Source organism: Macaca mulatta, chromosome 1, assembly GCF_049350105.2.
Source record: "Macaca mulatta isolate MMU2019108-1 chromosome 1, T2T-MMU8v2.0, whole genome shotgun sequence".
Taxonomy (NCBI): domain Eukaryota; kingdom Metazoa; phylum Chordata; class Mammalia; order Primates; family Cercopithecidae; genus Macaca; species Macaca mulatta.
This window is the reverse complement of record NC_133406.1, coordinates 145,332,474-145,347,670: the sequence shown is the minus strand read 5'-3', so window position 1 is coordinate 145,347,670 and position 15,197 is coordinate 145,332,474.

The following is a 15,197-nucleotide window of genomic DNA, read 5'->3' as shown; positions in this document are numbered from 1 at the left end:
TTATACCATTTTACATTCCCACCAGTGTGTATGAGAGTTCCAGTTCCTCTGCTTCCTTACCAACAGTTGGTAGGCCAGTCCTTTTAAATTTAGTCATTCTTATACATGTGGAGTATGGTATCTCATTATGGTTTTAATTTGAATTCCCTTAATTTGATGCCCTTAATACGTAATGATGTTGAGCATCTTTTCATGTATTTATTTGCCATCTGTGTATCTTTTTCATGAAATGTTTGTTCAGATCTTTTGCCTACTTTTTATTGAATTGTGTGTTTTCTTATTATGGTATTTAACTTGTCACTGTTAGGATACATTTCAAAAATCCTGACCAAGTTCTAACACTAGAATGTGTCAGCAAATGCTCAGTTTAAGTAAAATGTCACATTACAAACTAACTACCAGGGTGTGGCCCAGCAATCTTAAGTACTTTCCCTGGAACCTTCTGTAATATGCAGAACACTTTGAATTGAAATAAATGCTGTTACGGAGGTCAACTCAACCTTTCCAAATTTTTATTAATTAAAAGCAGTTGGAGAGTTGTAGAAAAGTATTTTTCATAGAGGCAAATTTGTGGGTCATGTTGCCATACATCTTGCCACGAAAATAATAATATAAAGTGTTTTGGAGAATACACCCTGAAAGTCTGTCAGAGGCCTGTGAACCAAAGCAACTCCATCTTGAATAGGGACTAGGTGAAATGAGGCTGAGACCTGCTGGCCTGCATTCCCAGACAGTTAAGGCATTCTAAGTCACAGAATGAGCTGGGAGTTCGGCACAAGATACAGGTCATAAAGACTTTGCTGATAAAACAGGTTGCAGTAAAGAAGTGGGCCAAAACCCACCAAAACCAAAATGGCGACAAGAATGACCTCTGGTCATCCTCACTGCTACACTCCCACCAGCGCCAGGACAGTTTGCAAATGCCATGGCAACATCAGGAAGTTGCCCTATATGATCTGAAAAAAGGAGGCATGAATAATCCACCCTTTGTTTAGCGTATCATCAAGAAATAACTATAAACATGGACAACCGGCAGCCCAAGGGGCTGCTGAGTCTGGAGTAGCCATTTTTTTATTCCTCCTAACAAACTTGCTTTCACTTTATAGACTCACCCTGAATTCTTTCTTGTGTGAAATCCAAGAACCCTCTTTTGGGGTCTAGATCAGGACCCTGTTCCTGTAACAAGTCCACAATGCCAGAGAATTTAAGAGAACCACAAAGGCGTGGATAAGTTACGGTAAAGGCAGAAGGGACCCTAAAAGGCTCAGAGGCTAAGAGACTTTTAAGCACCTGCTATGTGCTGAGCACTATTAGAGGCACATAACAGGCAGTGAAATCAAAATTCACCCAAATAGGGGCATTTTGAGAGTGAAAGGGCACTATTAATATTTTTTTGTTTCAGGCAGTCCTGATAAAGCCCCTTCATAGTGTGCTCATTTCACCCTCAAAAGTGTCCCATTGAGATGCTAAATCACAGTCACCTCACTTACAGGCATCACTCGCAATAACCCTGTAATAATCCATATTATCTATTCCTACTTTATAATCAAAAACTAAGGTTTAGTAGGGTATACAACTCGGTCAATGTCAAACAGTTAATAGAGAGCAGAGTTGGGATTTGAAACCAGGCCTGGTTTAGAATGATTGCTCAACAAACCAGCTTCCCAGACCCCTGAAGAATCTGAAGTCACCCTTTTTTGAGAGGGCAAGGGGGGATGCTTTATGGAATTTATTATAAACATGCCCCTGGCCTGGCACAGTTGGCTCACGCCTGTAATCCCAGCTCTTTGGGAGGCAGGTGGATTGCTTGAGGCCAGGACTTCGAGACCAGCCTGGGCAACATGGTGAAACCCCGTCTCTACTAAAAATACAAAAAGCTAGCATGGTGGCACACACTTGTAAGTCCCAGCTACTCAGGAGGCTGAGGGGAGAGAATCGCTTGAACCCAGGAGGTAGAGATTGCAGTGAGCTGAGATTGCACCACTGCACTCCAGACTGGGAGACTGCACTCCAGGAGAGTGAGGCTGTGTCTTAAAAAAAAGCTCCTATCCTTTACATCTTTTTCTTTATAACAACAACTTTGTATTGGATTTGACAGTGATCCTTTGTTGTTGCCCATCTTCATCTGAAATCAGTTTTTCCAAAAGACATGTGAGCAGCCGAATAGAAGAGATGCATAGGGTGAGGTATGGGAGAAGGGGAGTAGAACTGCCATGGCCTCTCTGTCACGCCTCACTTCAGGAACCTCCATGGGTTCAGCTGTCTGGAAGCTCCCTGAAATTGCTCTTGTAAGGCACATCTGCTCCTTTTCCCCCTCCCATTCGAGAGTGCTCACCAATTATTCCAGGTAATACTATTAGTACATCAATCGTGTGCCACCTTTTCCACCAGAGGCAAGCATGTGGCGGACTTTTCAAAGGGATTACCTTATCCCCCGCTAGGCCCAGTACTGGGCCCAAGGAGGCACATGACCCAAACAGGACCCACCACAGTTCTTTATGGTAAACAGATATGGAAGCTGAAAACAAAGGCAAACTGACTTAGACAAAAAGGGGACTTTAGTGGTTCATGTGACATAAAAGTCAAGGAGATGTAGCATTGGGCGTGGCTAGATTCAAGGACTCAGTCAAAGGCTTGACAAACCAGTATGTCTCCACATACCTCTTCTCTTCTGCTAACTCCCTCAGCCCTACCCACCGGGGGTGAAATTGACCACTGGAAGGTCCAGGCTTACATCCTAACCTTCTAAGTGAAAAACTTCCCAACAGTTCTAACAAAAGTCGCAAAATTGAGTCTCATCGGCTTGGGGTCACCTGCCTATTTCCATGCTAATCACTGCGGCTACCGGGAGGAAGGCCCTGCTGGCAGGTCAGAGTATGTGCCTGAGGCAGGCGTGGAGGTAAGTTAGCAGCTCGGCCAGCACCACGGGAGCTGAGAGAGGGAAGATGCACAACCCCAAAGGAAAACAAGGGAAAAGATGCTGGCGGGACAAATAAAGATGATGCCCACTGCACAAGCTCTTCTCTCTCCAGTGTGTATTGCAAGGCCGCTCACTTCCACGGGCCTTTTTAGAGTCCTGCACTTGATTTTTTTATCTGTTAGTTTTTATTTTTATTTTTCTCAAGGAGGGTTTCTAAACTTGTATAAGCTTTAGGCCCCTCAAAATCTGAAGCTATCCTACAAGAGAGTCACTCAGAATATCTACCTCCCTCTTATCAATTTAGGAACCAAGTCTTGTCAATTGCTCAACTACACTGCCTTTCGTCCACTCCTAACAGCTTGAAACTGAGGTTCTTATTGCCAGAAAATGGCATCCTGCCCTAGCCTTTTCCTTCTGATTCATCTCCAAAGCCTTACAGCAGGGCAGTTCCTTAAAAAATGAAAACACTATTATCATACACCTCTAGGAATATACCCAACCTAATTGAAAGCAGGGTCTGAAAGAAATGCTTGTATACCTTTGCTCACAGCAGCAGAGTTCACAGTAGCCAAGAGGTAGAAGCAACCTGTGTCCATCAGTGGGTGAAAAAGAAAACTAGAAGTAGTATATACATGCAACTGAATATTATTTCCCTAAAAAGGAAAAAAGTCTGACATATACTGTAACAGAGATGAACACCGAGAACATTATGCTAGTTGAAATAAACTAGTCATAGCAGGATAAATATGGTGTGATTCCATCCTACTATACTATGTAGTATTCCAAATACTGCACGATTCAGCTAGGGGATGAAGAGTCCAGGTAGTGGGGAGTTACTGTTTAATAGCTACAGAGCTTCAGTTTTGCAAGATGGAAAGGGTTCTATGGATGGATGGGTGGTGATGGTAGCACAACAGTGTGAATATACTTAATGCCACTGAACTGTTCACTGAAAAATGGTTAAGATAATAATTTTTATGTATATTTCACCACAATTTTTAAAAATCTGATGCTTTAATAGCTTTTCTAAATATGCATGGGATCATAACTACCTTACTTAAAAGTCTAGTGGCTCTTCATTTGGCCACATGCCAAGCCCAAGCTCTTTGACTTACAGAGTTGCTATAATGATGATTTTTAAAAATCATATATGCAAAGTACTTAATTATGCCACAGTGCCTGACACAGGGTAATTTCTCAATAATTGGGTGTTAGTAGCTTGATTATTACTAAGACTATTATCTGGCCTCTCCCTACCTCTCCAATCTTGTCTTCCGTCACTTCCAACCTTGTGCTTTAATTCTAGAAACAGCCCCGAATTGGCCATGCTGTTTTACACTGAGGTATGTTTGAATATGTTGTTTTCTCTGCTTCTATGTGTTAACATTTATTCTTCAAAATTGAATTCAGATATCACCTTTCCCAGAAGGCTTCCTTGTCTCACAAACCTCCATGAGATTTATTCGGCCCCTTTTCTGTGTGTCCCTTCTATTTTGTAAATGTTCCTATTGTTGCTGCTGACACAGTGTCGTGTAATTTATTTGTTTACATGCCCCTCTCTAGTCTGTGAGCAGATTTAGGGCAGAAAACGATGCCTTCTTCACTGCATCATTCCCTGGGATCTTATATTGAATCTGGCATGAAGTTGATGTTCAACAAATGCTTGTCTGATGAATAATATGATGAGCACTTAGTCATTTTTACAAATCTTACCCCATTTAATCTTCAAAATTACAATTAGAAGGAAATATTATTGTCCTCATTTTTTTTTTAGAGGAAGAAACCAAGGCTCAGAGAGGTTAGTGACTTAAGGTCACACAGCACTAAGATCAGAATTAGAGTTTAGGGTTTTTTTCTGCTTCTGAAACCTATGTTTTTCTTGGCACATGATGTCATTATATATCTGTATTTCCTCAGACAGGAAGTGTAAAGAACACAGAAAAGCAAGAGTTAGATTCTGGGGTGGCTCAGAGATTTGGAGAAAAAGAAAAAGAGAGTGAGTAAAACCACAAACAAGTACAAATAATACTAAAATGAACTCAGCAAACAAGGAAGACGAAAGTTTTTAAGGAAAAAGGTGAACAAACATACAAGCTAAGTGCAGAAAGGAAAAGAGCCTTTTATTTTTCAATATGGTCCTTCTCATGGAGAAGCCTCAAGGCCACAGCTCCAGTAGAAATCACATTTTGGGGTAAGGAAGGGAAGAGTCGGTGAAGACATGGAGGGAGCAGATTTAGAAAACCATCTATAAGGCCGGGTGGCGGTGGCTCATGTCTGTAATCCCAGCACTTTGGGAAGCCAAGGCAGGTGGATCACTTGAGCCCAGGAGTTTGAGACCCACTTGGGCAACATGGCGAAACCCCATCTCTACTAAAAATACAAAAATTAGCCAGGCATGGTGGTGTGTGCCTGTAGTCCCGACGATTACTTGAGCCAAAGATGTCAAGGCTGCAGTGAGTAGTGATCCTGCCACTCCACTCCAACCTGGGCGATGGAGCGAGATCCTGTCTCAAAAAAACCAGAAAGAAAGAAAAACCATCTACAGTGGAGGGAAGCTGAGAAGGGGGCAGTCCTTAACAAGTAGATAGCTGGGTTGAGAGAAGCAAAGGCGAATTTATAGAGTTACTAAAGGCAGGGGCCAGGAGAGCTGAAGAGATGAGAGTTCTGGGAGTGGAAGGGGCTAGCAGGAGCTGAGGGAGTGAACTGCTCGTTCTGGACATGGGGAAGGAAGACAGACCACCTCTCCCTTTAAAACTCCTCCTGCCACTTTCTCTTTCTCATGATAGCTGTCCTTTCTCTCCTCATTCGCATATTCATTTATTCTCATGATAGCTGTCCTTTCTCTCCTCATTCCCATATTCATTTATTCTCACTCTCTCTCTTTCTCTGTGTGTGTGTGTGTTGTTTCTTCTCTCTCCTTGCCTTATTCCTGCTTGAAACAATTGGGAATACCTCACTGATTTTATCTATTGTCATTCAGGTTCAAAGACATTGCTGATTCTCTAAATTTGTTGTTAACAATAAAACACAGTGTTTTGACAGCAGCCACAGGACTTGGCAGTCCCAAAAGGGAATTCTGGAAGAGAGGAGAGGGCCCAGTCAGGGCTGTCTTTTCTGGAGCTCATAACCTTCACAAGACTTTTATGCAATTATTTTTGTGTGTGTATGTACTCACCTACATTTTTGGGGGGGACAGGATTCTACATTTATTTATTATCAAAGGGAAAGAGGATCAAAAAGTTCCAGGCCCCACTGCCTTTTATAATACCTCTGTCAAATACAGGTACTCAGTTTTAGCTTCTTTATAATAATTTGTGTTCTTGACTTCGGTAAGGATACAGCTTAAAAGCTTTTATTTGTAAGAAGTAGGGTTAACATCAAAAATCTCAACTCAGCAATCTTTTGAAATGCAGAATGACTCACATTCCAGTGTCACATTCCAGTCTTTGTTGCTTATCGAAAACCTTAGATAATTTAAGATGGTATCAAAATACTAATGCAGTTTAATTCCTTTGTAAACAGTGTTCACTCTGAAATGACCCTATTGAAATGCAATTCCTTTTCACTACTTGAGGCAGTGGGAATAAAGTTTATTAACGGTCTAAATTTCATCACGTAGCACTGTTCTGACAAAGGAAAGTATTTCCAGATTATGCTGAAAGTTGCTTAGCACCTGTTTCTTAAAATAAATGTGTTTACTTTTTGGTAATGAAGACGCCTGGAAAATAGACATTTATTTCCATAGTATTAAAAGCATTGGCCAAGTGCAATGGTTCCCAGGCGGGAGGATCACTTGTGGTCAGGAGTTCAACACCAATCTGGGCAACATAGCAAGACCCCATCTCTACAAAAAAATTTAAAAATTAGCCATACAGTTACAATGAGCTATGATCATGCCATTTTACTCCAGCCTGGGCAATAGAGCAAGATTCTGTCTCTAAAAATAAGTAAGTAAATAAATAAATAAATACACTAATATAGTAACAGAAAACTCAAGTAACATAATTTTTTTTTAAGTTCCCATTAGATGATTCACTTCAGGAGGGCAGGAACCATTCTGTTCAACATTGTATCCCCCACACTTTATACATAGTAATCATTCAATAAATGTTTATCTTGTTAAAATAATTAATTGAGAAGCAGTCCGCTGAGACAGCACCAGTGCCTCAGCAAACTAAAACCCAACTCAATGTAAGCACTAAAATGAAACAAACTTGACCGATTAGAAATCACCAACTAACTTCTAGATAAGGCCAAAGGGGCTTTTCACTTTAACCTGTCTAATTTTTTTTTTTTTTTTGGCCTTGCTTTTACAAACACCTTATAAATGTTTCACCTCATGCTCCCTGGGTGGAATGCTGAACCCCTTGCCAATCTGTACTGCCCAGTTCGTGAACTGCTGTCTCCCCAGATAAACTCTGTAACATTTTAATGTGCCTAAGTGTATCTTTTAACAATCTACTAAATGAATATCAAATAAGTTGATAACAATATCATATCATGCTCTAAAGCATCTTTAGAGGCATATCATTTGGTGAACTTTATTTCATGAAATTGACTTATTCACTGTTGAGAGCCAGCCCTGCACGGGGCTCTTCCAGGCCCTGGGAATACAACGGTAAGTGAGAGGGTTAAGATCCTTCCCGGCCGGGTGTGGTGGCTCACACCTGTAATCCCAGCACTTTGGGAGGCCGAGGTGGGCAGATCACCTGAGGTCAGGTGTTCGAGATCAGCCTGACCAACATGAAGAAACCCCGTCTCTACTAAAAATACAAAAAATTAGCTGGGTGTGGTGGTTCATGTCTGTAATTCCAGCTACTCGGGAGGCTGAGGCAGGAGAATCACTTGAACCTGGAAGGTGGAGGTTGCTGTGAGCCGAGATCATGCCATTGCACTCCAGCCTGGACAACAAGAGCGAAACTCCATCTCAAAAAAAAAAAAAAAAAATCCTTCCTTAGGAGCTTTTGGTCTAGTAAGGGGTGGGTTACAGGCCATAGTCAAGCAATAGCATAAGGAAGACTATTTCGGGGAGTCAAGAGCACTGTGAAGATAGTGAATGGATACTATGCTGGGGAGTGTGTGTGCTGCTTGAGAGAGGGTGTCTGGGGAGGAGGTGATGTTCAAGCAGAGATGTGAATGTTGAGAGGATAAGGGAGAAATGCACTGCTGGCAGAGGGCGTCATCAGGGCAAATGTATTGAGAGAATGAGGTTGAAACAGAGAAAGAAACAGAAGTGGCTGGGGGCATTGAGCAAGTAGGAGAAGGATGAAGTGGGAAGGGTAGGCAGAGACCAGATGAAGCGGGGTTTTGAGGGCTCTGAGGATTTTGGCCTGAAAGGAGGAACAATGAGGATCTGTGATCCTGAAAACCCCATCTGTCTTTATTTTCTGAATTAAAGGTTAAAAGAAGACCAGATTAGTTCAGTATTGAGGTGATTTAGAAATAGAAATTCTTGAATGGTGCATCTAATAACTCACCTGAAAAATAAAATTACGTAGGTGGGCACATTTTCTAACCATTTTAGATAAATAAACACTGATTATAATACTTGTTCAACTGAGAGCTTTATGATTCAGAGAAGGAATGTGGTCAACATAATAGGAAAGAATTTTTCCATTCTTTTTTGTGTATTTAGAATTGGCCACTATACTAGTTTCCATTTCTTTCTCCAACTTTGTATTTTAAATAGTTTGGATCATGATCACAAATTTAAAAATATATCTATTTTAGCCTCACCTAAAAGTCTTTTTTTCTTTCCAAAAGATTTTTAGAGAAACTTCTTTGTAAACTGATTTGAGCAATTTTTGCTTTCAGTTCTCAGCTTGAAGAGGATATGGGTGTGATTTATAGGCATTATTCCAAATGCCAAAAAAAAAAAAAAAATCAGTTTCAGCTGTTAAAATTTTCCTTTGAATTGCCTGGTTTTACTGTTGTCTTAGCAGAAATTCTGTGGTCTGAATGTGTCCTCCAAAATTCATGTTGAAACTTAATCTCCAATGCAATAGTATTAAGAGGTGGGGGTCTTTTTTTTTTTTTTTTTTTTTTTTGAGACAGAGTCTTGCTCTGTCGCCCAGGCTGGAGTGCAGTGGCTGGATCTCAGCTCACTGCCAGCTCCGCCTCCCGGGTTTATGCCATTCTCCTGCCTCAGCCTCCCGAGTAGCTGGGACTACAGGCGCCCGCCACCATGCCCGGCTAGTTTTTTGTATTTTTTAATAGAGACGGGGTTTCACCGGGTTAGCCAGGATGGTCTCGATCTCCTGACCTCGTGATCCGCGAGGTGGGGGTCTTTAGGAGGTGATTAGGTCATGAAGGCTTCTCTCTCATGAACAGGATTAAGGTCCTTACAAAAGTGGCTTCACACAGAGTTCGGCCCCTTTTGCTCTTCTGCTTTTCTGTCATGTGAGAATACAGCAACAAGCTGCCCTCTTGGAAGCAGAGAACAGACTTCACCAGATAGATACTGAGCCCACTGGCAACTTGATTTTGGAGTCCCAGCCTCCAGAACTGTGAGAAATAAATTCCTGTTGTTTATAAATTACCCAGTCTCAGATATTTTGTTATTGTAGCATAAATGGACTAAGACAAGGAAAAAAAGAAACAGGAAAAAAAAAAAAAAAAAAAACTTCAAGAAACCTAGCTACTTAATTATTTTCAGAAAGTATAATGGTTTTATATATAGTTGATTCTTGAACAACATGGATTTTTTTAACTGCATGCATCCACTTACACATGTGGATTTTCTTCTGCCTCTGCCACTCCTGAGACAGTAACACCAACTCCCCTTCTTCCACCTTCCCAACCTACTCAATGTGAAGATGATGAAGACCTTTGTCATGATCCACTCCCACTTAATAAATGGTAAATATATTTTCTCCTCCTTATAATGTTCTTAATGACAGTTTCTGTTATTTAGCTTACTTTATTGTAAGAATATAGTATATAATGTACATCACATACAGAATGTATGTTAATTGACTACATTATTGGTAAGAACTTCAGGTCAACACTAGGCTATTAGTAGTTAAGGTTTTGGGGAGTCCAAAGTGATGCATGGATTTTCAACTGCATAGGGGGTTCACACTCCAAATCCCCATGTTGTTCATGGGCCAGTTGTACATATGATTTGTTTCCCTCTGACATCACGTCCTCTGGAACATATTCTTAATGAAAGTTTTGAAATAAAGTAGGCAGTACAGGGTAGGAGTTAAGAAAACAGCCTTGAGTTTGTCTGCTGTGGACCTCAGGTAGATTATTTATATGATCTTTGTAAGCTTCAGCTGTTTCATTTGTAAAATAAGGTTGTGTGGGATTTCAATGATAATATGTTATTATTTCTAAATATATGTTCCCAAGGTGAAATTAAACTTACTTTAAAAAAAACTGTGAGCTAACTAAACGTATTTTCTTCATAATTTATCCAGTCTGTGGTATTCTGTTATAGCAACAGAAAGATGAAGTTTACCACCGGGCACAGTGGCTCATGCCTGTAATCCCAGGACTTTGGGAGGGCGAGGCAGGCAGATCACTTGAGATCAGGAGTTCGAGATCAGTCTGGCCAACAGAGTGAAACCCTGTCTCCATTAACAATACAAAAATAAGTAGCCAGGTGTGGTGGCACACACCTGGAATCCCAGCTACTCGGGAGGCTGAGGCACAAGAATCACTTGAACCCAGAAGGCAGAGGTTGCGATGAGGTGAGATCACGCCACTGCACTCTCCAGCCTGGGTGATGAAGTGAGACACTGTCTCCAAAAAAAGAGAAAGACTAACTTTAGTTAGCTCATGGTTCTAGAGGCTGAGAAGTCCAAGAGCATGGTGCTGGCATCTGGTGAGAATCTTTTTGCTGTGTCATAACATGGCAGAGGGCATCACATGGCAAGAGAGCAAGAATATGCATGTCGGCTCACATCTCTCTTCCTCTTCTTATAAAACCACTAGTCCCATCATAGAGGCCACACCCTGATAACTTTAATCCAAACTACCTCCCAAAGGCCCCTACCTTCATCAACATATACATTTGGGAATTAAATTTCCAACATGAAATTTGGGGGATACATTCAGACCGTAGCACTAACTCTAACTCTCAGTTATTTATCTTATATCCCAGTTATTTGTGTATTCTTATCTTGGCACGTATGAGTTAAACCACCATTAGTTATTATCACATGATTAACTTTGGTAATGACCACTCTTTTTTCATGGGTGCTATTCCCATCTTTACATCTTCTTTTCTTTTTTTTTTGAAATGTGGTCTCACTCTGTCACTCAAGTTGGAGTGCTTTGGCACAATCTCAGCTCACTACAACCTCTGCCTCCCAGGCTCAAGTGATTCTACCACCTCAGCCTCCCAAGTAGCTGGGATCACAGGTGTGTGCCACCACACCTGGCTAATTTTTTGTATTTTTGGTAGAGATGAGGTTTCACTATGTTGCCCAGGCTGGTCTCAAACTCCTGAGCTCAGGCAATCCACTTGCCTTGGTCTCCCAATGTGCTGGGATTACAGGCATGAGCCACTGCATCTGGCCTTACACCTTTTTTTTTCTTCTTCTTTTTCAGAGACAGGGTCTTGCTCTGTTACTCAGGCTGGGGTGTAGTGACTCAATCAGAGCTCACTGTAACCAAACTTCTGGGCTCTAGCAATCCTCCTTTCTCAGCCTCTCAAGTAACTGGGACTACAGGCATGTACCACCATGCCCAGCTAATTTCTTTTTTTTTCTTTTTTGTTTCATGTTTTTTTTGTTTTTTGTTTGTTTGTTTGTTTGTTTTTTGAGACAGAGTCTTGCTGTCACCCAGGCTGGAGAGCAGTGGTGCAATCTCAGCTCACTGCAACCTCCACCTGCCAAGTTCAAGCGATTCTCCTGCCTCAGCCTCCTGAGTAGCTGGGACTACAGGTGCATGCACCATGCCTGACTAATTTTTGTATTTTTAGTAGAGAAGGGGTTTTATTATGTTGGCCAAGCTGGTCTCAAACTCCTGACCTTATGATCTTCCCACCTCAGCCTCCCAAAGTGGTGGGATTACAGGCGTGAGCCACTGTGCTTGACAATTTTTTTTTTTTTAATAAAGATGAGGTCTCTATATTTTTGTAGAGGCAGGGTCTCATGATATTACTAACTCCTGGTCCCAAGTGATCATTTTGCCTCGGCCTCCCAAAGTGCTGGGTTTACAGGTATGAGTCACCACACCTGGTTGCATAGTATCTTAAATCCATGGGATAGGGATTATATTTTATATCTGTTCCTTACTGGTGCCTAGCTGAGTTCTGAATACAAAGCAGGTGTCCACTTATTTATAAGTTAAGGTTACAATGTTACCTCCTGAGGACTGCTGAGTCATTTATACAACCATCCAAAAGACTGGTTAATATATAACTTAATAACTTGTTGGCTCCTTCAGGTGTAAGCCAAAAATACAGTTCTAGTCCGCATCAGCCCATGAAGGATGAACAAAGTTTGCCAAGTGCTGCTCTTAAAATGCACACATCTTTTTATCCAATTTAGTCATTCAGCAAATATCTACTGAGTGTCTACTCTGTGCCAGGTTCTTTTCTAGACTCTGAGGAGACAGCAGCGAGACAGACAAAGATCATGCCTTGAAAGTCATGGTTTTCTCTGCTTGAGTTTTATTATCTGAACTAATTCAGAAAAAGTCAAAATGATTGTTCTTAGGTCTTTTTTACTTAACCAGAACCACATGCAGAACCACATGCGCCCAAGGACAGCTGCACAACCAGCCTTGCCTTTCTATTACGGAACACACCTGTGCTTCCAGAATAAACTCCAAATATCTAAGTGTACAAAGTCCTCTTCACATAGAGTGTCTCACTGACAACTAGGTTGGAAAAAAGGGCTCTCATATTCTGTGTTCTAGTCAGTGGCCTGCTTTTAGCAATTCAGTAAAGCAGCTGTATCCAGAAAACCATTTTTTCTATGGTCCTCTTCTGTCTTATCTGTCTGTCTCTCACTGAGCTCATCAGTCATGTTCTCCAAGAAACCTTCTTTGTCCTCCTACTCCATCTGGGTAAATACATACTTCTGGGTTCCCATGACTTTTAGTTTTTAATCTATATAATAGAATGTAATGCGCTGTATTACAATTGACTGTATATGCTTCTTAGATTTAAGGACTAATTCTTTTATTACTGTGATGACTGTAATAAAAGAAGAAAAGTAAGAAGAAAGGGAGGGTGTGTGGTGACATTGATAAGAATTCTCTTGGGAGGCCGAGACGGGCGGATCACGAGGTCAGGAGATCGAGACCATCCTGGGTAACACAGTGAAACCCCGTCTCTACTAAAAATACAAAAACTTAGCCGGGCGAGGTGGCGGGCGCCTGTAGTCCCAGCTACTCGGGAGGCTGAGGCAGGAGAATGGCGTGAACCCGGGAGGCGGAGCTTGCAGTGAGCTGAGATCCGGCCACTGCACTCCAGCCTGGGTGACAGAGCGAGACTCCGTCTCAAAAAAAAAAAAAAAAAAAAAAAAAGAATTCTCGGGCTGGGCGCGGTGGCTCAAGCCTGTAATCCCAGCACTTTGGGAGGCCGAGACGGGCGGATCACGAGGTCAGGAGATCGAGACCATCCTGGTTAACACGGTGAAACCCCGTCCCTACTGAAAAAATACAAAAAACTAGCCGGCCGAGGTGGCGGACGCCTGTAGTCCCAGCTACTCGGGAGGCTGAGGCAGGAGAATGGCGTGAACCCGGGAGGCGGAGCTTGCAGTGAGCTGAGATCCGGCCACTGCACTCCAGCCTGGGTGACAGCGCGAGACTCCGTCTCAAAAAAAAAAAAAAAAAAAAAAAAAAAAAAGAATTCTCCCCAGAGCCCATTTTTTAGAGTCAGACCCATTTGTGTCAAACCCAGCAACACCAATTATTAGTAGTGAAGCTTTGAGCATGTTACTTAACTCAGTTGGGTCTCTTGTCCCTGGCACTAAACATTTGCTTAATGAAAGAATAGTAATCATTATTAGAGGCTTAATTAATTATGATAGCATGACTCTGTGCAGGCACTGTTTTCAGCACTTTTTACAAATTTCCCTATAAGCTAACATAACCCTGTGAGGTGAGTAATGTTATATCCCTTCTATAGATGAAAATAGAGGTCGCCCAGGTCGCCCAGAGAGCGTGACCTGCCCAGGTTACTCAGAGGGGCTCCAGGGTCCATTCACTTAACTATTACACTCTAGTGCTTATTGCTGGCTGCAAGGGAGAATAGAGGAAGAGAGACAAGGATGAACTCAAAGAACCCCCTGCTCCCATCAAGAAAAGCATCCTTCACCACTCTTATTTCATTTACTGGGAATTATCCCACCAATACCCCGGAAGTGCCTGTCTTCAGTCTAACATTCCTTCTGTTATGGTCTGAATGTTTATGTCCCCTCAAAATTCTCATTGAAATTTAATACTGAAGGTGACAGTATTGGGAAGTGGGGTCTTTGGGGCGTGATTAGGTCATGCAGATGGTGCCCTGTGAATGGGATTAGTGCCTTATAAGAAGAGGTAAAAGAGCAAGCCCGCCCTCGTTACTCCGTAAGAGGATACAACAAGAAGTTGGCAGTCTGCAACGAGGAAAAAAAACCCTTCATCAGACACTGGATCTGCCAGTCTTTGATCTTGGACTGCCCAGCCTCCAGAACTATGAGAACTAAATGTTTGTTGTATGAGCTTCTCAGTCTGTAGTAATGTGTTAGTGATGTCCATGCTAACTGAGACAGAAATTGGTACTGAGAAGTAGAGTGCTCCTGTAACAAATACCTAAAAATGTCAAAGCAGCTTTGGAATTAGAAATTTCAAAGTGCATGCTAGAAGAAGCTAAGATTGTCATGACGGGATGTTTAAAGTCAATTCTGGTGAAGGCTCAAAATAGTAAGAGAAGAGCTCTCGAGGAAGCTTTTGTCTTCTTCGAGAATATATAAGTAATCATGGACAGAATGTTGGTAGAAATAAGAATGATAAGGGCCATTTTGATGAGGTTTCAGATAGAAATGAGGAACATATTATCAGACAATGGCAAAAAGATGATCCTTATTATAAAATGGCAAAGAATTTGGCTGAATTGTTTTCATGTTCTAGTGTTTTGTGGAAGACCGAATTTGTGAGTGATAAAATGGATATTTCACTGAAGAGACATCTAAGCAAAATGTTGAAGAAGTGGCTTGGTTCCTCCTAACTGCTCACAGTAAAATGTGAGAAGAGAGAAATGACTTAAAGATGGAATTTTTAAGCAAAAGGAACTAGAACATAATTATCTGAAAAATTCTCAAACTATCTGTATTGCAAA